Source organism: Lycorma delicatula, chromosome 2 (genome assembly GCF_047948215.1).
Source record: "Lycorma delicatula isolate Av1 chromosome 2, ASM4794821v1, whole genome shotgun sequence".
NCBI lineage: Eukaryota > Metazoa > Arthropoda > Insecta > Hemiptera > Fulgoridae > Lycorma > Lycorma delicatula.
The window spans coordinates 90,406,044-90,432,522 of NC_134456.1; the positions used below are offsets into that span (position 1 = coordinate 90,406,044).

The following is a 26,479-nucleotide window of genomic DNA, read 5'->3' on the forward strand; positions in this document are numbered from 1 at the left end:
AGAATCACTGCTTTAGACGATAAATCAGGTGAATACGGGTAAGGAGACATTAATTTAATGTTTTTCTCCCTCAAATAAACAATTGTTTGACGTGCTAAGTGTAAGCTGACGTTGTCATGATAAAGAATGATGCAACGTTTTCAGTTGTTTTTCCTGATTTCGCTGATAACTTCTGGCAAATAAATTCTCACATACCATTCAGCATTAACTGTTCTTCGATCCTTTAAAGCAGTAGTTGCTGCTGTCTGTCCAGTATAACCGAAGAAGTAAGCGCTCATTTTCTTGGAAGTATTTTGCGAAAACCACTTTTATTGGATTCGGTTTACCTTGGAACACCCAAACAGTTGATTGTTGCTTAGTTTCCAGCTCGTACGATATATCCAAGTTTCGTCTTGTGTTATATACGGATTTTTCATTTCCTCATCGAATTTTTGAGTATTTCCTTACACCGATTGACACTAGCCTATTTTTGAGCTTCGTTGAAATTATGCGTATTCCATCGGGAACAGATCTTTTTACAGCTAAATGTTCATGCAAAATCAAATGTATTATAGTTTTCGGTACGCCTAAGTATGTCTCTATCTTACGGTAAGTCAGATTCCAATCCTCTTTAATTATATTGCGAACATCATCGATGTTTTTTAAAACAATCGATTTTTGTCGACCTTCACAAATTTCATCGCTGACGGAAGCACGACTACGATGAAAATTCTGCAAATAAATTGTACGAGTAAATAGTCTTTTTTGATGGTAATTCATTACCAAATGTTGAACGAATCAATTCGAGGCATTGTTGTTGAGTTAGCTCTTTAGTAAAATCGTAAAAAATCGTCTTAACAAAAATCTTCACGTGAAATTTCCATTTTCTCACAAATATATATATTTTTTAAACACTCACTTTAAACAAACTTGGCCGATTTCTGAGCTGCCGATGATGTAACAATAAAAAAAGTCAAATTTTATAACAGTAATGTCACATTTCAATAGCGCCATCTAGTGATCGTTTGTAAAAACTTAAAAGACCACCTCCGTACCACAGAATATCTGAATTTCATTCAGTTTACTATTTACGATATTATAAACAGGAAATATATAAGGAGCGTCATTTTAATCTACATTGCAACGTCAGTTTAAAGAAGACAAAGTTGTACAAATTTTATATAGTTACTTTTTAAACTTCTAGCTAATATGGTTTACTATTTATTAATAATTTGTTATATCTCAGTACCGCATGACTTTATTCAGTTTAGCCTGATAAAAATATTTTCTAAATTCCCCTAAATAAATAACTAATCTTTTTATCCTATCGATACACAATAAATAATATATTACATACTCTAGATCACTCATTATAACATATATTATAAATATATTGATTATAAGATAAAAATATATTTGATGAAATAAGATAAATTATTTAAAATATTAACACATTAAAATGTAATGTAAAGAAATAAAATACAAAGAATTACTAAAAACAAGTTTTAAATCTGGTAAAAATTAAAAAGCGTGACTGAAAAACTAAGAAAATAGAGTTTGCTACCTGGCGGTCGAAATCGGAAACCTCTGGGTACGGTTTTTGAAATTCGTTGCATTTAATTTTAAAATGAGTGCGTTAGGCGTGCTGATGACAAGCATTGCTCTTTAATAAAGTGTAATTAAAGAGCATGGGGATGACAATTTTGTGTACAGTATAATTTTGTTTTCAAATCTTTTAAATTTATTTAAACATATTTACATAGTTTAAACACATATATATGTTCATATTTATATAGCCTATGATACTCCCGGTAACGTCAGGATTCCAACGCGTGATCATACATCTAACTCGGTTCAGTCGTTGGCTGCTACGACGGAACAAACAAGCATACATACGTGAACCAAGTACATTACAATCCTTTTTTGGACAGCCGTGTAATAATTCACAGTTCAGAAGCGTTATTGAAAATTATTTTGAAAACGTTGAACGTTATGGAGAAAAATCAGATGTTTAAAAAGTGTTCAATTAGTATTATTTAAAAATTCATTAGATTCGAAGATTAGAGTCAATAAGTAAATCGCATGATAATAATGAAGTTATAATGAAATTTCCCTTCAAACTCCTTAATTAAATACATTCTAGACATCAATAGTAAAAGGCAGCATAATCAATGAGAAAGTCCATCATCATTCAATAAAGGCTACGCCTTGTCGATTTAGCCACGTCACTCTCATCTCCGGTTTTCTCTTCAAATCATTATATGAACCAAGGCCCATCTCTTCTTTAACGTTATTGATGATTTGGTCTTCCTCTGTAGGTTTTTACCCAAAACCTTGCCCTCAAATATATTCGTCAAGAACTGGTCATTTCGTATTACATGTCCTATCAATTTCGCTCTTCTTCGTATAGCATTTAGCAAGGACCTCCTCTCACTCATTTCTGCTAACACTTGATCATTTCTTTTCCTATCCACCCAGCTTGTTATTTTAGTAAGTTTTCTGTATTTTATACAGATTCAGAATTAATTTTCTATCCCTCCAGTCAAGCTTTATTTCCCTCATTGTTTGAAATAGCAGTTACCAATCCGCCTTCTCAAAGGCTCTTTGCAAGTCTACAAAAGTCAAAAAGATCTTCTTATTAACGCCAGGAAACAATAACGTTCATCAGGCTGAAAAAGAGCTACAAATTGCATAATTATATCAAGATATGCCAGACTGTCAAAGGTTTCGTAAAAACATAATCGGGCCCGTATTCGTCATCGAGAAATCGCACACGAAACCTTATGTGAATGCGATTCATGTTAAGATACGTGGATTTTGTGTTGACCAATATCTGTTATTCTGACTATTAATGTAACCGCTAAATGTAACTTTCAAAAATTTCTACGACGTGGTTAATCAGTGTGCTCAAGAGAACGATGTGCACGATATAATGATCGCACTGTATTATTGGACGTATGATTGTTCATTTACAGTAATCTCTCAATACCGGTTTGCTGGAGATCGATAGTTTGTATTCGATGAAATGGTTCAGTCAGTTTCATCGATTTCTTAAATTATTCCAAGATTCACAGATTTCTTCGAAGATAAAAAGTACCAAGTTTTTACTTTTCGTTAACTTCTCTAACAACTTCTGGATCAAAATGACAACTTTTTCTTATTATTTTTTAATACTTTTCGTTAAACGTTTCCAAGTTTTTTTTAATGATTTTAAATCACTTTGAATTAATATAATTATTTTATTATTAGCAGATAATAGCAGTAATGTGAAGATATCGTATTAAGACAATCTAATTTCTTCCAAATATCTTTTAATGGTCGTTGTTTTTTTTGTTTGTTTGTTTATTTATTTATTATTTTTTTTTTTTTGAGCTCCTGAGTTTATATCCATATAACCTATTATTAATTATTAAAATTAACACTAGCACAAATTTATAAAAAAAATTCCTACTTCGATAACATCAATACGAAAGGCATCATTAAGGAAATATAAGTTGGCGTAGACCAGCAGCAAGTCTGTACGTGAGCGGTATTAAATCACTTCAATCGAAATTACGTAAATGAAAGATAAACATAGAATTAGCAATAAATACGCCGCCCATCCTTGAATATATGCATACAATACAATACATATATACGAGTAGTATCTTTTGTATTATCATTTTTTAAATATTGTTTTCATAGTTCCTGTTTACATTACTATGAGAATATTGTAACAGAAAAAAGCTCTAATGTATCGATTTATATGATAGTCAACGCAATAGATAAGACGTTTAAAAAAAAATTATGAAAGGCGTCATTATTACAGGTTTTAAGAAAAAAAATAACCTGAAAGGGGTAGACCACACCTAGATTGATCATCTAAAAGAAAAAAGTTTAACATCAAATGACTTCTATTTTCAAAAAATCATGTTACGAGTAGTGTCTTAAAGTCAGAAATTTCTGCTGAAAATAACATTTCACAGTGGTAACTAAAGCCATACGAATACAACCAGTTTTTGTCAAAAGCTGTCATGGAACAATAATTCCAGTATTCTGGAATTTATATATTGAAGAGCTGCTATAATGCTGCAGCCTAACGACCTATGACTATAATATTACAATTAGTTCATCCTAACTCCCAATAACAGTTTCAACTTATAGGTTATTGATTTCTTAAAACGTTTTTATGTCGCTAACAAATATTCAAACAGATGTTTTATTGTTGAGCTTTTTTGGTCAGGAAAAGTTACAACTTTGTTGTGAGATTTTTTTTTATAACTATCAATTTACAACAAAAGTAAAATATCTGATATGGACATCAGATGACTTCCTTGTTCGCCTATTACATAAACACGTTTTTTTAAAATGAGAGTACATAAAATTTTATTTCATTAATAACTTCCGAATTGTTTTACAATGAGAGGTTAATAATTAATATAAATAAATCAATATATTTAAATTAAGAAAAAAAGTTAAAAAAAAGTAGATGAAGTCAGATTTGAACCGATTTGCTTTCCGCTTGTAAGATCCAAATATTTCATTAATTAAAATTTCATTTGACTATAACTCTGGAACCAATGAAAATAAGTACTACTTATGATATATCGTTGAAAAGCTCTCAATGAGAGCTTATTAGTGCAGTTAAGAGAAAGCCTAGAATCCAAATTGTTTTCGATTTTGGGATTTTATGGTTCAATCGATTTCAATCAAAAGAGAGGTGCACAACTAGATGTTACTACAGTCCTAAATCAAAAATTTCATCATCCTACGGCTAATAGTTATTGAGCTATACGAGATACATACATACGTACGTACAGACGTCACGCCGAAACTAGTCAAAATGGATTCAGGGAAGGTCGAAATGGTTATTTCCATTGAAATCTAAAAACAAAAATTTTTCGCGATCACAATACTTTCTTTACTTCGTACAAGGAAGTAAAAAGTATAAAAAAATTTCAGAAGTTATTAATGAAATAAAACTGTACTTTTCATTAAAAAAAAAAAAATGTGTATATGTAATTTAATATCCGTACAAGGATTTCAGGTGGTGTTCATATCAGATTTTTTGGCAGTCCAAATCGAAAACTTAATAAAGTGAGCTTAAAACCTGACTAAGGCACGACTATAGCGTTAGTAAGAAATTTTTATTAAAAAATAAACAAAAAGAGATATCCATTTCATAAATAAATTTAAGGGAGAGGATAACCGTTAAATATTCTTATCATTGAAAACTTTCACAAAACAAATTTAAAATTCTAAAAGACTAGTAAATATATATCCACATCATTAATTTACAATGTATTTTCTCCATCATTAATTGATAAATTAAGTTTCTAATACTTGTTTATTACAAACGTTTTATTAAACTCTTTTCTGTAAACTAATTTTTGTGAACATTTTACAAACAATATCATTCCACCGCCGATTTCTCTGATCTTTTGAATTAATAATGAGCCAAGTACTCCTTTATTATAATTTCAAGGTTTCTTTAAGTTTGCTTTACGTAAATCAGTTTATAAATGTTCGCTTTTTTACGAGTTAAATTTTTTTTATTTTTAAAAACTCTGAGAGCAGAGGTTAATTCACTAAATGTAGCCAATGTAATGTTAGTGATTTATGAATAAAAAGTATTCTACATGTTTAATTTTTTATTTAATTTACTATTTCCGTAGTATCAACTGATACTACAATTTTGTTACAATTTTTTTAACAATCAAAATGACGTTCTACTTTAGTTACAAGTAAACTTTTTAGTAAACAGTGTTTAATCATTTTTTCAAATTTATTTAATTTTAATTTTTTTTTGTTTCAGTCACTTGACTGGTTTGATGCAGCTCTCCAAGATTCCCTATCTAGTGCCAGTCGTTCCATTTCGGTATACCTCAAACATCCTACATCCCTAACGATTTGTTTTATATATTCTAAACGTTGTCTAATTGCAAAATTTTTCACATCTACATGTTCTAATATTAAAGCGACTATACCTTACATGTGGCCTATTAGTCTGTTTCTTCTTTTAACTATATTTTTCCAAATGCTTCTTTCTTCATCGAATTGCCGCAACACTTCTTCATTTGTCACTTTATCCACCCATCTGATTTTTAACATTATCCTGTAGCACTACATTTCAAAAGCTTCTAATCTTTTCTTATCAGCTTCTCCGATCGTCCAAGTTTCACTTTCATCTAAAGCTACGACCCAAGCATATACTTTCAAAAATCTTTTCCTGACTTTTAAATTAATTTTTGATGTAAAAAAAAAATTATATTTCTGACTGAAGGCTCGTTTCGCCTGTGCTATTCAGCATTTTATATAGGTCCTGCTTCGTCCATCTTTGTTAATTCTACTTTCCAAATAACAAAATTCTTCTACCTCCGTAATCTTTTCTCTTCCTATTTTTATATTCAATGGTCCATTGACATTATTGCTTCTACATTTCATTACTTTCGTTTTGTTCTTGTTTATTTTCATGCGGTAGTTCTTGTGTAGGACTTCATCAATGCCGTTCACTGTTCCTTCTAGTCTTTTTTACTCTTGGCAAGAATTACTATATCATCAGCAAATCGTAGCTTCTTCGGATCTATATTGTTTTTAGCATCATTAACTGCTAGTTCTACGTAAAGATTAAAACGTAACGGGGATAAGGAAGATCCTTGTCGGACTTCCTTTTTTATTATTGCTTCTTTCTTATGTTCTTCGATAATTACTGTTGCAGTTTGATTCCTGTAACGTTAGCGATTGTTCTTCAATCTCTATATTTGAATTTCTGCAGTCAAATTTATTACCATATTGTTAATAGGTATAAATATTTCATGATTAATAAATTTAACAAGAGATATCATTTATTTCCTTTTTTAAATATTTGAAATTATCAGTACGTTAATTTTGTGTGATTTACGAAGAATGTAACAAATTTTCAGGACATGTTCAACTGGTGAATATAAAGAAGAATGTTCAAATAAGTTTATCCAAATTGAGGGGCTAACCCCACCGGGTTGGTCTAATGGTGAACTCGTCATCGCAAATCAGCTGATTTCGAAGTCGACTTTTCTAAGATTCAAATCCTAGTAAAGGCAGTTACTTTTATACGGATTTGAATACTAGATCATGAGTACCTGTGTTCTTTGGTGGTTGGGGATTCAATTAGCTACACATCTCACGAGTGCTCGACCTGATACTATACAAGATTACACTTCATTTACATTCATACACATATCATCCTCATTCATTCTCTGACGTAATACCTTACGGTGGTTCAGGAGGCTAAACAGTAAAAGAAAATTTAGGGCTAGATTTAATTTACACCATTTTATTCAGAATTAAATTCTCTACAAGTTTACTTTAAAACGTTTATTACCCACTTAACAAAATTATTTTATGCCAAACATAAAATAGTATGTTTTTGACCCCGATATTTTGTCTTTTACCCAGATTTATCAAAAATACAGTTCTGGGACCTATTTCTTTTTTGATCAGATTTCATAAAAATCCATTAAATTTACCTCTTAATTTGGGTTCCATTAATCAAAATTTGGTTTCATTTTACCGAAGGCCCAGAAATCCGGGCGAAACTTTTCGTCCGTCGATACTACCTAACGAAGCGTTTGCGAACCTATTTATATTACGAATCTTCTTCTTTATTTTCATCAGTAGAACATGTCCTGAAAGTTTGTTTCATTCTTAAGGGTGAGTCACTCTGTATAATTATCAGAATTAATTTAAAGTGTCAGTTATTCGATTCTTCAAAAATAAATAAAATACTATAAATAATAGAATTTAATGATGTCTGCCATGTTAACATGTGACGTTTTTTCCAATCTTAACAAAGTGGAACTAAATTCTAGTACTTTAAAAAATTCAATATATAAAATAAAATTTTCTATTATGTAACATTTAAATAAAATTTTAACTTCTTAATGGTTAATGGTTAAAATTTAAACTTCAGAATACATCAAAAGATCTGTTATTATGTAAATGCGGTTGTTGCGTTTCAAAAGGAAAACTATATATATATATATGCATGCATACTAATATGAATTTATCGAGTTGAAAATGTGAAAAGAAAAGGTGGGAGAGAAAACAATGATCAGAAATTATCAGTGACAGATATCACGGCCATCTGTGTAAATTAAGATAGTATATTCTTTTATTGTCGTATTGTTTTATATAGGTCGTAAGTCTTAAACGTGATTCATTGTCATTATTAAACTTATCATACGACATAGATTGCATAAAAATACGAAATTATGTAGATTCACGCTAATTTTGTGGTTTGTGTGTTTTCTTTTTAGTGCAGTAATAAATAAATAATAAAAATAGATTTATTTTGCAACAGTAATTTAATTTGCTAGATACGATTCAATGCTTTTCGAGTCTATAATATTTTAACAGTTTTAGTTAAAATTATTTATTTGATAAACTGCAGAGGTTGGTGCTGTTGTAATGATTGTATACTTATGTAATACTTTATTGTAAGTTAATCACAAATAAGATATCTATCATACTTGATTTATCCGACTTTTATAAACCGGGTGATTCAAAAAGGACTTAACTTAAAAATCATATAAATTTATTTAGTTAACTTACAGAATACCCAGCGGGTTGGTCTAATGATGAACGCGTCTTCCCATATCAGCTGATTTGCAAGTCGAGAATTCCAGCGTTCAAGTCCTAGTAAATGCCTCATGAATACTGGATCGTGGATACTGGTATTCTTTAGTGGTTGGGTTTCAATTAACTACACATCTCAGGAATGGTCGAACTGAGACTGTACAAGACGACACTTCATTTAAACTCATACATATCATCCTCTGAAGTAATACCTGAACGGTAATTCCTGGAGGCTTAACAGCAAAGAAAGAAGAATGACAGCAAAGAAAGATTATTGATTCGGTTGAGGTCTCATTTCGTAGCAAAACACATTATGTTTTTACTCACTAATTCATTAGTACCAAATTCGGCCACCAGTGTTGTTAAAAATGGATACATTTGCTAGGGCGGAACGTGCTCGCTGTGTGTGTTTTTTTTTTTTTTTTTTTTTTTTGGTTTTACGATTTGCAGTCAGTAACTGCTGTTAACGTAATTTTCGTAGATTAGAGTAGGGAGCATCCTAGTAGGCATACAATTTACTTTTGGCACCAAACCTTCGTTGAGACAGGTTGTTCTGTTAAAAATGCAAAAACACCAGAACGCCCACGCCTCCCTGAAGCTGCTGTGGAACAACTCGGAGAAAACTTTACACGTAGTCCGAAAAAATCCACTTGACGTGCATCAGGTGAAACTGGTATTCCACAAACGACTGTTTGGTGCGTATTGCGTAAACGATTGTACGTGAAGCCATACAAATGAACCGTGGTTCAACACATTATGGATGACGAAGAAGTTGCTCAGCTGTAGTTTTGTGTGGAAATGGTGGATAGAATTTTAAACAACGATACATTTTTGGACAATGTAATTTTTAGTAATGAGTCAACATTTCATATCAACAGCAAGGTGAGCACCCATAACTGCCGAATACGGGGCTGCAAAAACCTTCATGAAACTTTACAGTCGTGATAGTCCTAAGGTAATGTTTTTTGTGCTCTAAGCGAAGAAAGACTGTACGGCCTGTTCTTCCAGGAGGTATCCGTCAAATGGTTTTGTTTATCTGGACGTGCTTCAAAATTTTAATTCCTCAGTTAGACCATGATGACCAAGATGGATGCCATTACTATTATTATCAAGACGTACACTACCTCACTACCGCTTAGAAATCCGAGATTTTCTTGATACCAGTTCTATGGATCGGTGTGAAGATCGAATCGCATGGCCACCTCGCTTCCCAGATTTGATCCCGTTAAATTTTTTTTTGTGGGGTTTCATTAAAGATCGGGTGTATGTACCGCATTTGCTTGTTGATCTTGAGCTAAGATTTTGAATTAACGCCGCAGCTGCAGAGGTAACGCCCGACTTGTTGGCTACTATCTTGCGCGATATCGACTTCTGGTGGGATGAATATCGCATTACAAAGAGAAGTCATATCGAACCAAAGTGAATGTTAAGTTTATATTTAGCCCATGTTGGGTTTAGTAATCAAGGTCATAAAATAAATAATTCATCGAATAATAATTTTATATTTGTTTATACTAAGTTTAGTCAGTACTTTTCAATTTTTAAGTGCAAGTGGATTCTTCTCGAGAGTTACACATGTTGTTCGTGATATCATACATAAAAACTTCCAGTTAAAGTATTTAATTATTAAAAACTCGTTTAGGCATTTTCGTACTTCCATTTAACAGCCATTAAAAACAACGGTTTCAAGTTAAATGCTATGATCATTTTTATTAATTAAAATCCTTCCATGATATCTGTATTACTCATTTACCAGTAATTGTTTATAATCATGAAAACAGGCTCCTCAAAGGAATAAAGAGTAATTATTATTTTATCTCTTATAAAACCTTTACAAATTATTTCGGTAGGTTTTAAATGGGAGATTTAATATAAGAAATATTTAAAACATTGTTCTTATAAACATGCCATACCTTCGACATTTTTATATTAACAATTAGTATAATATGTAACGTATAAAATAACCGATTTGCAGACTGTATTACAAGATTAATTTCATTTGAACTCAGTAATTATAATTAAATAGAACGTGAGGTAATTTTGTAAAAATGTTAGGTAAAGATCACTAGGGCTATAAAAAAAATCTGATGTGGACACCACATGACTTGCTTGTACGCCTATTAAATTACATATACACATTTAAAAAAAAAAGAAAAGTACATAAAATTTTATTTCATTAATAACTTCTGATATTTTTTCATTTTTTTAAAATTATTGTTATATATCGTTGAAAAGCTCTCATTGAGGGCTTATTACTGCAATTAAGAAAAATTCCAAAATCCAATTTTTTTGGACTTTTGGACACGTTTCGCCCAGTCGATTGCAATCAAAACGAGAGGTGTTACAACTAGATGTTACAACATCCTTACTCCATAATTTCAACAACCTACGTCTAATCGTTTTTGAGTTATCGTAATTTTTTTTTACAATCAGGCTAATAATTATTAATAAATAAATACATTTAAATTAAAAATAAAGAAGATGAAGTCTGATTCGAACCGATGTATCTTCCTCTTGTAAGATCCAAATATTTCATTAATTAAAATTTTATTTTGGTATAACTCTGGAACCAATGAAAATAAGTACCATTCAACGATATATCATAAATGGTATATATATATATATATATATATATATATATATATATATATATATATAAATTATTGTTATTATTGAAGTATTATTTATCGTAATTTTTTTTACAATGAAAGGTTAATAGTTAGTTATTAATATATTAATAAATCAATAAATTTAAATTACCAAAAAAAATGTTAAAAAAAGGAAATGAGTCGGATTCGAACCGATGTGCCTTCCCCTCGTAAGTTCCAAATATTTCATTCATTAAAATTTTATTGGGCTATAACTCTGGAAACAATGAAAATAGGTACCACTTATGATATATCGTTGAAAAGCTCTCAATGAGGGCTTATTACTGCAATTATGAAAAATTCCAAAATCCAAATTTTTTTAACTTTTGGACACTTTTCATCCAGTCGATTGCAATCAAAACGTGAGGTGTTACAACTAGATATTACTACATCCTTACTCCATAATTTCAACAACCTACGGCTAATCGTTTTTGAGTTATGTGAGCGAGATACAAACGCACATACGTACGCTCTTAAGTACAAACGTCACGCCGAAACTACTCAAAAAGGATTCAGGGATAATCAGAATGGATATTTCCGTTGAATTCACAAAACCGAAATGTATCGCGATCACAAGACTTCCTTTTTTCGTACAAGGAAATAAAAATGATAAATGCACGGGAGGCTTTTTTTACCCTAAAATTATTCATCGAAAACAAGGTTAATATAAAAATGCAATAATTTTACTTAGATGAGGACGTATTGGAATAAAGGATAATTTGGAATAGAATGAACTATTTAAAAATAATGTATGGGTTAGTAAATTTAAGAAAGAAGAATTATTTATAGCCATAATAACCTAATAATTAAGAAAAAAAAAATAGTAATTATTTTTTATTGGAAAACAAAAATCTATTTGAAAAATTTTCTGAATAAAATAGAGATTAAGAAAGAGAAATTCAATTTAAAAAGAAAATGTAAAAATAAAATTTCATTTTACAACAGGAGTTGGAATAGTAAATGATTAATTATTATAATAAAGAAATGCTTTGTTACGGAAGATGCATAATTTTATTATTTAGGTAGAAAAATTAAAAAAGAAAAATGGAGAAACTAAACAAAATACTTAAGGCCGACCTTTTTCGAGAACGAGGCTTTTATGCGTGAAAGAATTCGTCTAGAAACAAATATAAATCGTAAAATTGGAAAGAATTATTAAAAATATTTGTTAAGAATGTAGTGCATTTTCATAATAAAACTTTAGACAATAAAAAATTTAGATAAGAATAGAATAAAGAAGAATTTTGTAGAGTATTGTTACAGAACGTTAAAGATTAGGTGAATTGGCAAAGTACAAAATAAAAAGATATTAAGATAAAATTGAGAGATGTTTTAAAGTTCGTGGAAGTTTCTTGTAATAGCAGGGTGGTAATTTGTTGATAGCGAGGAGTAAACGGTAAATTATGTAATAAAATATGAAGACTGACTGGTATAGACCTATATGAAACGGGTAACAACAGGCGGTGTGCAGCTCGGTACTTGTGAAAAGAGATAGCTTGGGAGAAGTGAGTAGTGGATCCATTGTTTATGCCTTTGCAATAACATCTGATAAGTCGTATTTCCAACAAAGGTTGTTTCAGGCCTCTTGCTTTTTAGTTTTTTAACGGAGTAACACGTTATTATAATGTATCAAAAATAAATTTATGCTGTTACATGCGATATTATTTATGAACGTGTTTATTGTTAATGTAAATTAATCAATTCGTTGTTAAAACAGTTTTCTAACATGTTTTAAAACATTACTTTTATATAAATAATCATTCATTAAATACAGGATTATTTATCTACCTTACATAATTAGTTTACAATTGTTACTTATTTATCGTATGGTACAAATATATGTGCTATGTCCAAGATATTAAAACCAAATATTCTAGTAAGTACAACAGCAAATGTATACATAATATTTACAAATTTCATTATATAGCTACAAATTAATATCCAGTTTTTTCAGCCATTCAACTCCAGGCGAAGTAGCACGATATGCTTATGTGAATCCCCCTTATACGCTCGCTGTGGGCAGTACTTAATTGTTCAACACTTTGAAGTGCCTCACCCTCTCCACTCCTCACTCTTCACTCACTTTGTCAGTGTTTACAACCAGCCAAAGGTAACATACCCCATTTATTCGTTAAGTAATTACATCTACCATATCCAGTACTTACAATGCAAAGACAAACCGCACTTACTTGCGAAGCTTAGCAACTAAGGTGCGTAATTGGAACAGGCCCTAAAATCGTCTCCGGCACCCGCCCTTCCGGGAGGGTAGCCCCTAGCTACGAGCCTTTCTTTCCCTTTCTGGACAGAAAGGGAATGCGTCTCGGAAGATAAGCTTATTAGCAAATCGTTCCGTCGAGTCCCTGCCGAAGGAATGATTTGTTTGTTGTGCTGACGTCCCAGCAGCAAAGGACGTAAGTCCTCACACTGCAATAAACAGAAGGATGTTGTACCCCCCGACATCCTTTCGTTCCGTTCCAATGCAAAAAGTGTGTGCTACGGGACCGTGTCCATCGAAATCGACCTTGCATGTGCGGCAACAGTCAACAAGCGACAGATCTCCTCGAATTGAGATTTACATCTTATTGGCGCTAGTACTCTACGTTCAACCTTTCTTTTTCCTGTTTAGCCTCCAGTAATTATCTTTCAAATAATACTTCAGAGGATGATATGTATGAGTGTATATGAAGTGTAGTCTTGTACAGTCTCAGTTCGACCTTTCCTGAGATTTGTGGTTAATTGAAACCAAACAACCAAAGAACACCGGTATCCACGATCTAGTATTCAAATACGTATAAAAAAAGCTGACTTTACTAGGACTTGAACGCTGGAACTCTCGACTTCCAAATCAGCTGATTTGGGAGGAATGCTCGTTCAACCTGCATTTAATCATCCGCGTGTAGTCATATTTAAACCGTATTATACAAGACGGCCCCCTGCGGAGCTGTCGTTCGACTGTGCTTGCACGGATAGACGGCAATGATGAGGCACTGGAATTCTCTCATCCTTTTGAGAAAAAGATCGAGACTCGGTGTGAGTACCCTGCACAGGGTGCCTCACTAGAGGCCTTGGGGTCAAGACCGAGTCCCGGCTTCTGGGGTGGGGTCCAGGAAGACACAGTCGGGCTTGAATACCCCGCCCTAGGGGTTAGAGGCAGGCAATGAAAAGATCTAACCGGCGGGTTGACCTGTGGGCTAGACTTATGGCTAGCGGACGGGAAGGCCTGTTTGAGTAGACAACCCTCTGGACTGTGCTTTGCTTTGTTGTGAATCCGGCCTGGGTGGTAGGGTAAATAAAAATTAAAAAAACAGAAAAAAATCCTGTTGAAAAGCCGAAAACAAGAAATTTCTCAGTATAAATGGATGAATCAACTTTGAGAGACTGTGAGGCCGATTGATATATTGATAAATTAATATATTATTGTTATATATAATATATATATTATATATTATTTAATATATATGTTATATATTGATAAATTGAAGATATATTGATAAAGGGCATTTTGCTGAAGAAGTTTTCAGTAAATCATTAGAAAACACCACTACCTCCAAAGTTATATATAATAAAAATTTATGTTATACATGTTAGTAATATACCGATGATAAATATAACATCTTGAGCTGCATGATGATGTTCCTAATATGATGAGCAAAAAAAAATGCCTGCTTAAAAGTGATGAAAGATGAGAATCCAGAAATACTTCTTGTGCATTGTGTTATTCGTAAGGAAAATTTGATAGCCAAAAATATTTCACCTGTTCTAAATGAAGTAGTGAAGAAAAAATGCAGTCTATGTGAGACTTTTACTTCACACTGAAGTAAGATGGCTCTCGAAAGGGAACTGCTTCAAAATATTTATGAAATTATTTGCCTTTAGTGATTTTTTAAGCGACAAACCTGAAATGAAATATTCGTTAATGGTCGAGGGTAAAGAATTTGAGTTATTTAGCCGATATCTTTGAAAAACTAAATGGATTAATAACCAATTTCAAGGAACAAATAAAACTTGTCGATGCAAAAGTGAAGATATGTAGTTTCATTACCTTTATTGAATTACGTCAGAAATATATTTACAACAAAAACTGTGAGAAGTTTCATCGGCTCCATAAATGTGAAGTGACTGATTCCGCAAAACTTAGTATTGTCGATTATTTGAAAATCCTGTCGACTAATTTAACAGAAAGATTTTCTGATATGAAATAAATTGATTTTCCAACTTGGATGATGCATGCTGCCAATGTTAATGTATTTGTCTGATATTTCAAAAATGCAGTACCAAGAAGAACTCGCAGAAATGCAAAATGATGAGTCGGTTAAAACTTTACATTATATAAAAGGAGCGATGACACATGGCTTTTTGAGGAAATCGAATATCCAAATTCAACCAAAATGGCAAAGAAAAATATTGTTACAGTTTCCATCTTCATACTTAGCTGAATGTTGATTTAGTGCCATAAATGATTTGCTGCTGAACACAACGGGGAGACTTAAGACTGAAGCTCAAGTCCCCAGACCCCCAAGTAAATTTGCAAGTTTTAAAATTCAGGTAGAGCCCTATTACCCACCGGGTTGGTCTAGTAGTGAACGCGTCTTCCCAAATCAGCTGATTTGGAAGTCGAGAGTTCCAGCGTTCAAATCCTAGTAAAGGCAGTTACTTTATACGGATTTGAATACTAGATTGCGGATATCGGTGTTCTTTGATGGTTGGGTTTCAATTGACAACACAACTCAGAATGGCCGAACTGAGACTGTACAAGACTATACTCATACATATCATCCTCATTCATCCTCTGAAGTATTACCTTAACGGTAATTCTCGGAGGCTAAACAGGTAAACAAAGAAGATCCTTTTTTCCAATAATGGGATGTACCTTTCACTGTTCATATCCCATAGATGGGTACTGAAGTTTTAGGTTCAAAGTAGCTGAAGCGTCCCCAAAACATCTTCTTTAAAGGATGCTTTACAACTTGTTTGATGTGTTTTGTCGAAACCCTCTCATCATCGCTTCCTTTTTGTGTGTTAAATTGGAACCTAACATAAAATCCCTTTGCAGCATCAAGCGCAAGGAACTTACTAAATTTAAATAAGAAATACAAAATTACTAATAATTAAAATAATATAGAAAAATCTTTCATTAAAATTATTTCGTACTTGAATTTCAATTCTCCATTATATGTATTGAAAATTTACTTACTGTGTTTCCTCAACAGTTTCCTAGTGATTTCTTTCTAAAACCTATCATTTAAGTTTCTTCAGTGAAAAATTCAATTTTTGAATATTAAAAATTATGCACGTGTTACATAGGGGAATTAAGAATTTTAGAAAGGCTTAGGTGGGGCTTCCACAAAAAAGGTTGGGAAACACTGATATACAGTGAATTACCAAACTGATGCAGTTGAAAAGTAAAAAATAGAATATAAGTAAGACTTAAAAACTGGAAAAATCACATTTACTTAATCACTAGAAGATCCAAAAAAAGAAAAGAAAAATATTATGTTTAATTATATAAATGAATATTTAAATATAGAATAATTATTTGTTTTCTTATTTTTTTTTTTTTTATTTGTGTCCCGTCCTATGTACAGGTAACTTAGTTTAACTTTTTAAGATTATTTATACATCCAATTTGTAGTGTGTATATACTGGAATAAAATAAATAAATATCACTGCCAGAAAGGAACGGAGATTGGAAACAAACCAGCTAAATGATTGATAAAAAAACGATTAGCAACTATTTCGTATGAGATAAATTTTAATGTAAATAATTAATTATGATGACATTGATGATATTAATCAAATATTTCAGTATCAGTTAAGTGAATTAATAAGGCTAGGTTTTTTTTTTAACCATGACTAATATATGCATTACTTAATTAAAAATACTTTTTAATTAATTAATTTAGCTTGTTGATATATTTATAATTTTAAATTAAAAACACGAACTAATAAATATATTTTAATTTTATTCCATGTTTAGAAAATAAATTAATAATGAAGACTTGAAGTCTACCGGCAACCATCAAAGAAGTGAAAATAATATAGAGTGAAACTTACAATCAAAAAAAAAAATTATTAAAATATAGACAATAAAAATGTTTTATTTTGGTGTAGATATATTTGCATATCCCATTTTATCTATTTCAATCAACCACTTTATTTATTTGTTTTTTTTTATTAAGACATTACTTTTCACTGAACTGTTTTTCGTTTCCTGCAATTTATTTGTGAGTCAGAACGATACTTATAACAGTGGATTTATAATGTTTAGTGTTAATCCTTTTTTGATTTACAGTTCCACTTTTTGCAGTACTATAAATAAAAGAAAAAAATTCGTAATTGTTAAAACACAACAGAAAAAATGTATTATTTATTAGAATTTATAATTTAACTTCCCAGAATAAATGCATTTATTTTATGTGAAGGATTTAGTTTTTTTTTCAGTGGTTTTGAAAATAAAAGTAAATGAAATCAACCGGGTTGTTCTAGTTATACACTCGTCGTAAATCAGCTGATTTTGAAGTCAAGAGTTCCCAGGTTCAAATCTTAATAAGTCAGTTACTTTTATATGGATTTGAATACTAGATCGTCCATACCGGTGTTCTTTGGTGGTTGGGTTATAATTACCCACACGTCTCAGGAATGGTCGACCTGAGTTTTTTCAAGACTAAACATTTATCGGTACAGTCTTGTGCAGATTAATATGAACATGAGTATATTTTCAAAAATAATTAAATTTATTACATATAAAGAATGAACAGTTTTTATTACAATATTTTATGTACTTTTACGTAATATTATGTACGCTCTTTATTAACCATTTCAATTCTTTTAGGCATTGAATCTACAGGTTTTTTTACATATTTATTTAATTTCTTGATCGTGAATCCACATCTTTATCGCAGTACAAATCATCTCTTTGGTAGTGCAGTCCATTTTTCTCAGTCTTTTCTTCACAGTTCCCCACAAATGTTCAATTGGATGCAGGACTGGTGAATTTCCGAGCCAGTCCAAACACTGAATCCCTTTTTGAGATATAAAAAGCTTAACTTTCTTTGATGAGCAACAGGGGGCACCATCTTTGCTTCATCTTTGCAAATCATCTTTTGCTTCTTCGCAGATGTGACACGCCCCTGAACTAGAAAATGACTGTCGTCAGAGAAAAGGACTTTTCTCCAAGTCTCAGACTCCAGTTTTTGTATTTTTTTGGCCCAAAGAAGTCTTTTCTACTTCAAGGCGTACGTAAGAAGTTGTTTTGTTATAGGCCTTCGTGCCTTGCAGCCATTTTCCAGAAGTCTTCTGTTACAGTAGAATCAGGAATTCCCAAACCAGCTGGTTCTAAGTTTTTTGTAACTCAAAATTATTTTTCTGAGGATTAATTTTACTTTAAGTAACAGCTGAGTGAGAGTTCATAATTACCTAGTTGTTTTGTTTGATGAGAAGTTGTTGTTTAGCAACCACATTAAGCAAGTAGCGGTGGACGCCGTCTCAGTGTTGCACAAACTTAAGAGGATTGCCCGGAAGGACTACGGGTTGTCTGACCGTCAAATGTATATGGTGTACCGAGGTGTCTTCGAAAGCATGATCTCTTATGCGGCGCCCGTTTGGGCGCAAAGGTTGGATATGAATAGAGAGCACTTGTTCAAAATTTAAGGAGTGCCCAGCGCAGTGCCTTAATTGTATTCAGTGGTGTTTTTAAAACAACTTCCTACGAGGCTATCACCATATTGGGAAAGGCTCTCCCAATCGATTTAGTGGTGAAAGTTCGGGCAGCCATGTTCGGAGATTGCGAAGAGGCCGGTAGGCCGAGGTATTTGGGATGCGGTTTCGGGCCTGGCCAGTACCGGAACGAAACGGTGATCACAATGCACCGGACCTAAATTTCATTCAGTTGCCCATCTCCCACCTGTGGAAGAGGCTGCAGAGCCTCGCGATGGAAGCATGGTAGCTGAAATGGGACACCACGACTAAGAGAAGATCCCTGTACAAGTTTATACGAGATCTGGGGGATGTTATGCCTCGAGTTCGTTTTTAAGGGCAACGGGTCCCCAGGTGCTTACCAACCATGTTAATTTGAACCAATATCTGGCAGCTGAATTGATTCCTCCTGGCAGCTGATGAGCTAAGAGTCTGCGGGGAGGTCCAGTCAAATAAACTCCTGATGTTTGACTGCCCTGCTTTTGGGGAGGCCAGAGACCGGGCCACCTTGGAACTTAAGAGGTTAAGGGGAAAATTGGCGAGTCAATGTGGCGAGAGCCGCATTGTCGGACCGTTCCTTGATGCGGTTGCTATGTTCATCCCGCATCAGTAGTTTACTTAAGGGAAAGACTTCTAACGCACTCCTGTGGGAAGCTAACCTTGAGATATATGGCTGACCACCAGCCAATTAGGGCTCCAAACGCTTTAATATGGTGGACAGGTCGCCTGGCATTCAGCGACCTAGGCGTGGCAGCGAATTGCTGTCTTGACAAAGTAAATTTTAATTTATGGATGTCACATATATTTTTAGTAGTTGACGGGGTGCGCCTACCCATTTTAGTAAATATAAGACAAGTGAGTGGTTGGGTCACGTAAGCCGGTGGTGTATGGCACCGCGCTTTGTCCGTTCACGCTGTTAGGTAAGCTCTAGGAGCTATTTAGGGCACCGGTCGCTAAACTGTTGCGAGGCTCAGTATCCGTTTTTGGCACAGATATTCGGTCTGTGCTTTAGGGCGACCGAATGGGGTAGTGGCAAGAGAAATGCCAAGCAAACCTTTACTCTAAGTAAAATAGAAGATACAAAAAAATAAAAGGTGAGTATTATATTTAGTTATACAAATTAATAGTTTAATATAGAATAATAAAGATTCAAGATTTTGTCTAATTATCTTACTACACCTAGACTAACCTTATACTCTGCTGCTACTTATCTTTGAGTAATACGAATATGTTCATTTAGTGTTTATCTTGTTTCTTTTCTTATGAGTTAAAATCCATATTGCTACTTTTCCAAATTTATTAACGAAATTACAAGAAGATCGTTTACACTAGAAGAAGAAGCCAAAATACAATAAGTAAGCAATATACATAACCTCTCAAAACAAATAAGAACATATTTTCAGGCAATACTTGAAATGGAGGAAAACAACTGTACTAAATCTTGAATCAATGATACAACATAACTAAAAATTACGGTACTTACGTATTAGCCAGTCGACCAATAAATTGCAAATTTTTGGTTATTATTAATACCACCCGATATAACCATTGCATTACATTTTTTATAACCATTTATATTTATTTATTTTATGAATATAATTTAACCAAACTTAACCTACGCTCGTTAACCTTGACTAATTAACACAGTAATATTTTAAGTATTTAAATAATAAATTCAGTAATTATTGCAATTATTTATTTCAAATAATCAACACATTATTGTTAATTACTCGATGTTAGCGAGCAAAGTGAACGTAGGTTATGTTTGGTTAATTTATATCTATAATTATAAGCAATAATTCTTATTTTTTTAATATGTAAAATATGTTAATGTTCCAGTAACTTTGAAGTATTTTCAAAGTTACGGGATCATTATGGTTATGGTCGACGGGCGAATATTTAAGTACCAAAATTACCTCTTGTCCACATTAACTTGCACAAGACTGTACATTACAGTGATAAGTCGCTAATGACTTTAATTATTGATACGACTATAAAAACAAAGGAACTGTATTCCGTTACTATAACCATAAATTAAATATAGTAAAATAAATTTTTGTAGGTTAATTTTTTTTTTTTATTAAGTAACCTATTAAGTTTAATTCTGATCATGGTGGTCCTGTTCGGGGGTTAAATTTATCAATTAAAAAGTGCTCCTACATATAACTTTTTAATTGGTAAATTATGCATGATAATCAAATTATGTTAATACGGAATAAAAATATGAGATAAAATTTAACCTTATTTTTTTATTTATATATATATATATATATATATTTTTTTTTTTTTCAGTAATCTAAATGGGAAATCCAGGCCATATACTGGTAAGAATTACATCCTTATTTATTATGTAAGAACCTTGTAATAAAAAATGTTCTCATATTACGCCATCATATTCGGATCCATAAAACGTAATAAATAATCATTCTCCTTAGAGGAAGTAAAAAAATAAGAGATCTCTAATATTGATTTTTAAAATCAATATTAGAAAAAAAATATTAGCAAAAATTTCCAATTATGTTTTTAATATATTCTGCAAATATTTGAAATGCCAACTATTTTTTTTTTTAATTTCTGAAATTTACGAATTAGTTATTGGTGGTCAGCCGAAGGTTTGCTCACCGAGAATTTAAATCGACTGTAAAATATAATGGAGCCGACCGTGATTTTTGTTTGTTGATTTATTCCAACCAGTTTTCCCGCTAAAACCGGTTCTGGATGTTTGTGTATAGGAAATGCAATTACTGCTACCGGCTCGCCAACACTGACGTAGCTACAATGTAAGTGTAAATGTATCGGTAAACGTATATAATCGGTATATGTAATCTAGAACTCCGACCAACCCCTCCTGAGACGTGGTTAATTGAAACCCAACCAACAAAGAACATCGGTATCCACATTCTAGCATTCAAATCCGAGTAAAAGCTACTTACTGCCTTTACAAGGACTTGAATTTTAAACTTTCGACTTCGAAAATGAGTTCATTTTACGATGACGAGTTTAACCAATAGACTAACCTGGTGAATTGTAAGCTTAATTGTTACCAGCATAAAATTTAGCTATGTAATCCATACAATTAACAACGTAACCCTCATTGTTAGAATTTCAGCAATACAATTTAATTTCTGTAACGTTTTGTATTTTTCCTTTTGTGTTTCTGAACTTGTGTTCCTAAAGCTACAAAACATCTTGAGTCTGCGCATGCGCAGAAATAATATAAAATGTGACTATATTCATTGCTTAATGCCGCCCACAATTATAATGATGTTATAATGTTATCTTTTATTAAAATAATCTGAGTAAAGGGAGAGGATCATTTCACTTAACTCTGGAATCTCTAATACTGATTTTCGTTTCTGTAAAATAACATTACAGAAATCTTTACGTATAATTTAGTAAAAAATGTGACTTTTTGATCGGTTTTATTATCGAATATTCTAAAACTCGAACTAGAAAACTAGAAAATATTTCCAAACTCTAATAACTTAGAAACTCTAATATTTATATCTCGAATTTCTTTAGGTTATTTTGTTTTTGTTAGCTGCAAACAAATTAATTAGATCTGTTTACCACAGTCGAATTCTCTTACTTTGATCGAACATAACCAATTTATTGCAGCGGTGCTTATTAGTAAACTCGAACCAGATACGGTAATTAAAAGAATGAAATAATTGTCAAGTAGTTAAGTCAGTAATAGTTCTGTATTGCCCACATAAATAACACACAGACTGTTTCAGAAGTTATTGTTTGTCAAAGTTATTTCTAGTTAGGTAGGGTAGGAAGAAAGAGACCCACCGAGTTGGTCTATTGGTGGACGTGTCTTCCCAAAACAGCTGATTTTGGAAGTCTAGAGTTCCAGCGTTCAAGTCGTAGTAAAGTCAGTTACTTTTATACGGATTTGAATACTAAATGCCGGTGTTCTTTGGTGGTTGGGTTTCAATTAACCACACATCTCAGGAATGGTCGAACTGAGACTGTACAAGACTACACTTCATTTACACTCATACATATCATCCTCTCAAGTAATACCTGAACGATAATTCCCGAAGGCTAAACAGGAAAAAGAAAGAAAATTAGGTAAAAAGAGAATATAGCTGGTTGGAGATAGTTACATGTTAATGTGGTTTATATGGTTATGCTTAGAGTTGTAGGTGCAGTATTTTCAGTAGTCCTTTTTACTTCCTTGTACGAAGTAAAGAAAGTGTAATCGCGAAAAATTTCGGTTTTCAGATTTCAATGTAAATATCCATTTTTACCATCCCCGAATCCATTTTGACTAGTTTCGGCGTGACGTCTGTACGTACGTAAGCATGTGTCTCGCGTAACTCAAAAACGATTACCTGTAGGATTTTGAATTTTGGATTTAGAACTGTTGTAACATCTAATTGTGGACCTCCCCTTTTGAATGCAGTCAACTGGACCAGAAGTGTCCAAAAAAGCTCAAAATCTAAAAAATTGGATTTTTGAGTTTTTCTTAACTGCAGTAATAAGCCTTCATTGAGAGATTTTCAACGATATATCATAAGTGGTACTTATTTTCATTGGTTCCAGAGTTTTAGCCAAATAAAATTTTAATTAATGAAATATTTGGATCTTACAAGGGAAGGGGGAACATCGGTTCGAATCAGATATATTGATTGATTTATTAATAATTATTAACCCGTGATTGTAAACATTTTTTTACAATAAATAATTATTCAATAATTACAATTTAAAAAAAATTTAAATCAGAACTTATCAGTGAAATAAAATTTTATGTACTTTTAAAAATGTACATATGTAATTTAATAGGCGATTAGTGAAACATCTGATTATTTAATACTAATTGAAAATTATAATTTAGAATCATATTATTTTTGAATTTTGTATTTTAATTTCTGTTTAATTTTATTTAATTACCTGGAATTTCTATTTAATTTTAAATACATTAAATTTAACTACAGAGTGACTGAAAAATAGACCGTCACAAGTAAAACATACACACTAAGGCATACATGCCCGATCTAATAAATTATAAAAAATTCTTATCTTTTAGTTCATTACTCCTCTGATATTGCCGGTCAATATTTTCTCTAAATCGGAGTTGATCATCATTTCGTTTATTTAATTTTTGTTGCCAATTATTTAATCGCTGTTTTGTTCGAAAGAGTGATTAATATAATTCCTCTGATCTTTATTTGTGTACAAGTTCCCTAGTTTTCAGATTTTCTCTCTTTTTATTTTCATCATTCTTAATATTTTTTTAATAATTTTTATCATTTCCTTGGCCCTAACGTTTTTCCTCTTTAATAAATGTATAAATATTTGATGTTAATAAAAGTTAATATTTCAGCAATTATGTAACTGTCCACTTTATTAAAGAACTGGAGGATCGTATCACACATTCAAATGAAAATAAGTTTCAATGAAGTGCAGCAAAAAATGTGTATATATAATTTAATAGGCGTACATTGAAGTCATGTGGTGTCTACATCAGATTTACTCTATTACATTTCAATACTCTGAACATTGCCTATACTGTATATTTCTCTATCTACTAGATCTCAACATGGCCAAAAGCATCGGAAACTATCTTCTGTATCATTTAAAATAAAAAATTGATGAAAAAGTCAGGGAGACATGTAAATGATTTTGATAGTAAATTCTAAAGCAGAGGTATTTTGCTTATGTTTCTACTTTCGTATGCTCAAACAGAATTTTTTTTCGATTAATCTATTTGAACATGGTTTTCTTTATGAGATATTATAAAGAAAGGTTCTAAGGAAATGATTTTAATAAATTATTTTCTTCCGTTGTGTATACTACTTATTTATTAAAAGAAAGTTACGATTGCTACCATAGAAACCTAATACTATAAAAAATATGATTAAATTTCCATAAAATCCTTTAATTTTGTCTATAATTTCTTTTAGCAACATAAAAAATAGAAAGCCTAACCATGTTGCATTGCAAACAGATTTAATTTTAAATGAAGCTCTACTAGTGCGGCAGACAATCAATTCTATGAACGTGGGACATTATTATCTCATCAAGGTGCATGCTTAATACATATCCCTATTCATTATTGTTATGATTTGAATAATGGTTTATGACCTTAGTATTAAAATATTTCGGTTCATTGATTCGTCTAGATCAATAAAACATTACTCTTAAATTTATATCTTCCCAAGTTTACAAAATTTATTAAACTCATTTGACTTTTATTTTCAAACTCGAAATATCGTCTCAATTTTTAAAAATGTTATTACTTTTTTTTGGTTAGGAAATTATTTCAGTACGGTAGCATGCATTGTATATTTTCATTTCACTCTTTTGTCACCTATAGTCATTTATCAAATAACTTTCTACAAGAAAATACAATCAGTCAATGTGACAAAAAGTGTGTTCATCTCTTTTCCAATTGTACTCGTATATATTTGTCAGAAAAAAGAGATGGGCGAATTTAATACATTCTTTTATATATATATATATATATACGTATAAAGCTGAAAAAACTGAGTTGTCAGCTTACAGTTTGTGAGTTGTGTACATACGCACACAACTTAATTAAAAATATTTATCATTTTATTTAAATATAATATTATTTCGTTTATTTAATTCAATGATTCCAACTAAAGCGCGTGCGCATACCGTATTTAATTCGCGCGTGTGTGGCGATGGTCGGCACTAACTAATGTAATTTCATAAATTATACAGAACAAATTTCACTTGTACAGTCGGCAGATCGGTGTAGCCACGAGGCTTAACGCACCAGGTAGCTTAACGCACACCAGCTCCCGATTTAACCGGGCGATCGAATTAATTTTTTTTTATACTTTTAATTATTATTATTCATTTATTTAATTCTACCGTTCACCTGTGACGTCACAACGTAGCAGAGAACAGCAACAGCAATTTGTGGGGTGGGGGTGATATTTCAAAAAGGTTTTTTTGCAAATATTGTTATTCTATAATCATTAACAAATGTGTCTAAGAAAAATATGACGTTAATTAGACGAAATCTCGAGATACTGAGGGTGAACTTGCATCATCCCTTGATCTTTTAAGTTGAAAATTTAATGGCATCAATGCCACATATATAGAAGTAATATGACCGACTTAAGTTAAAATCGGTCCAGTAGTTCTGAAGATATAAGGTGATTTAGTGGCCAACACCGAACAAACACATGTATTATCCGAACATTACATCCGGAAAATTTCTATCCGGATTTTTGGGTTCTTTAGGTATGAAAACGTTAACATCCGGTGAAAATAGCAAATGCCCAAATTGGGCCAATTGCAATACTTTCCCTTCTAGAGCTATAGCTCTGAGCTCTACTGTAGTGCTATCTAGACGGGAAAGTAATATATACAGAGGAAGCTTGTTTGATTATTTTTTTAATGAAATTAATATCCATTATCGGGTAAAATAATATAAAATTACTGGATTGTTATGTAAGGGTTATCTGTTGGAATATTATAATAATTAAACAGCGCATTTTAGAATTCTTAGAAATGATAAAAATAGCAGACTATTTTAATTTTTCGAAAAATTTGCTTAGTAACACTATCGTACGCGCCTCGCG

The 26,479-nt window shown here is 31.9% G+C and overlaps 1 protein-coding gene across 3 annotated transcripts in view; it reads left to right on the forward strand.

The window, feature by feature from the left end:
• Positions 1 to 26,479, forward strand: part of LOC142318991 (bcl-2-related ovarian killer protein-like) — a 421,142-nt gene that overhangs the window by 125,962 nt on the left and 268,701 nt on the right. For 2 of the 3 annotated variants that reach the window (XR_012755090.1, XM_075355752.1), the window contains exon 3: positions 21,207 to 21,238. The exons of the other annotated variant lie outside the window; for it this stretch is intronic. The gene's annotated coding sequence lies outside the window, so the exon portion shown is untranslated. The remainder of the gene's footprint in view (positions 1 to 21,206; positions 21,239 to 26,479) is intronic. 3 annotated transcript variants of the gene reach the window in all.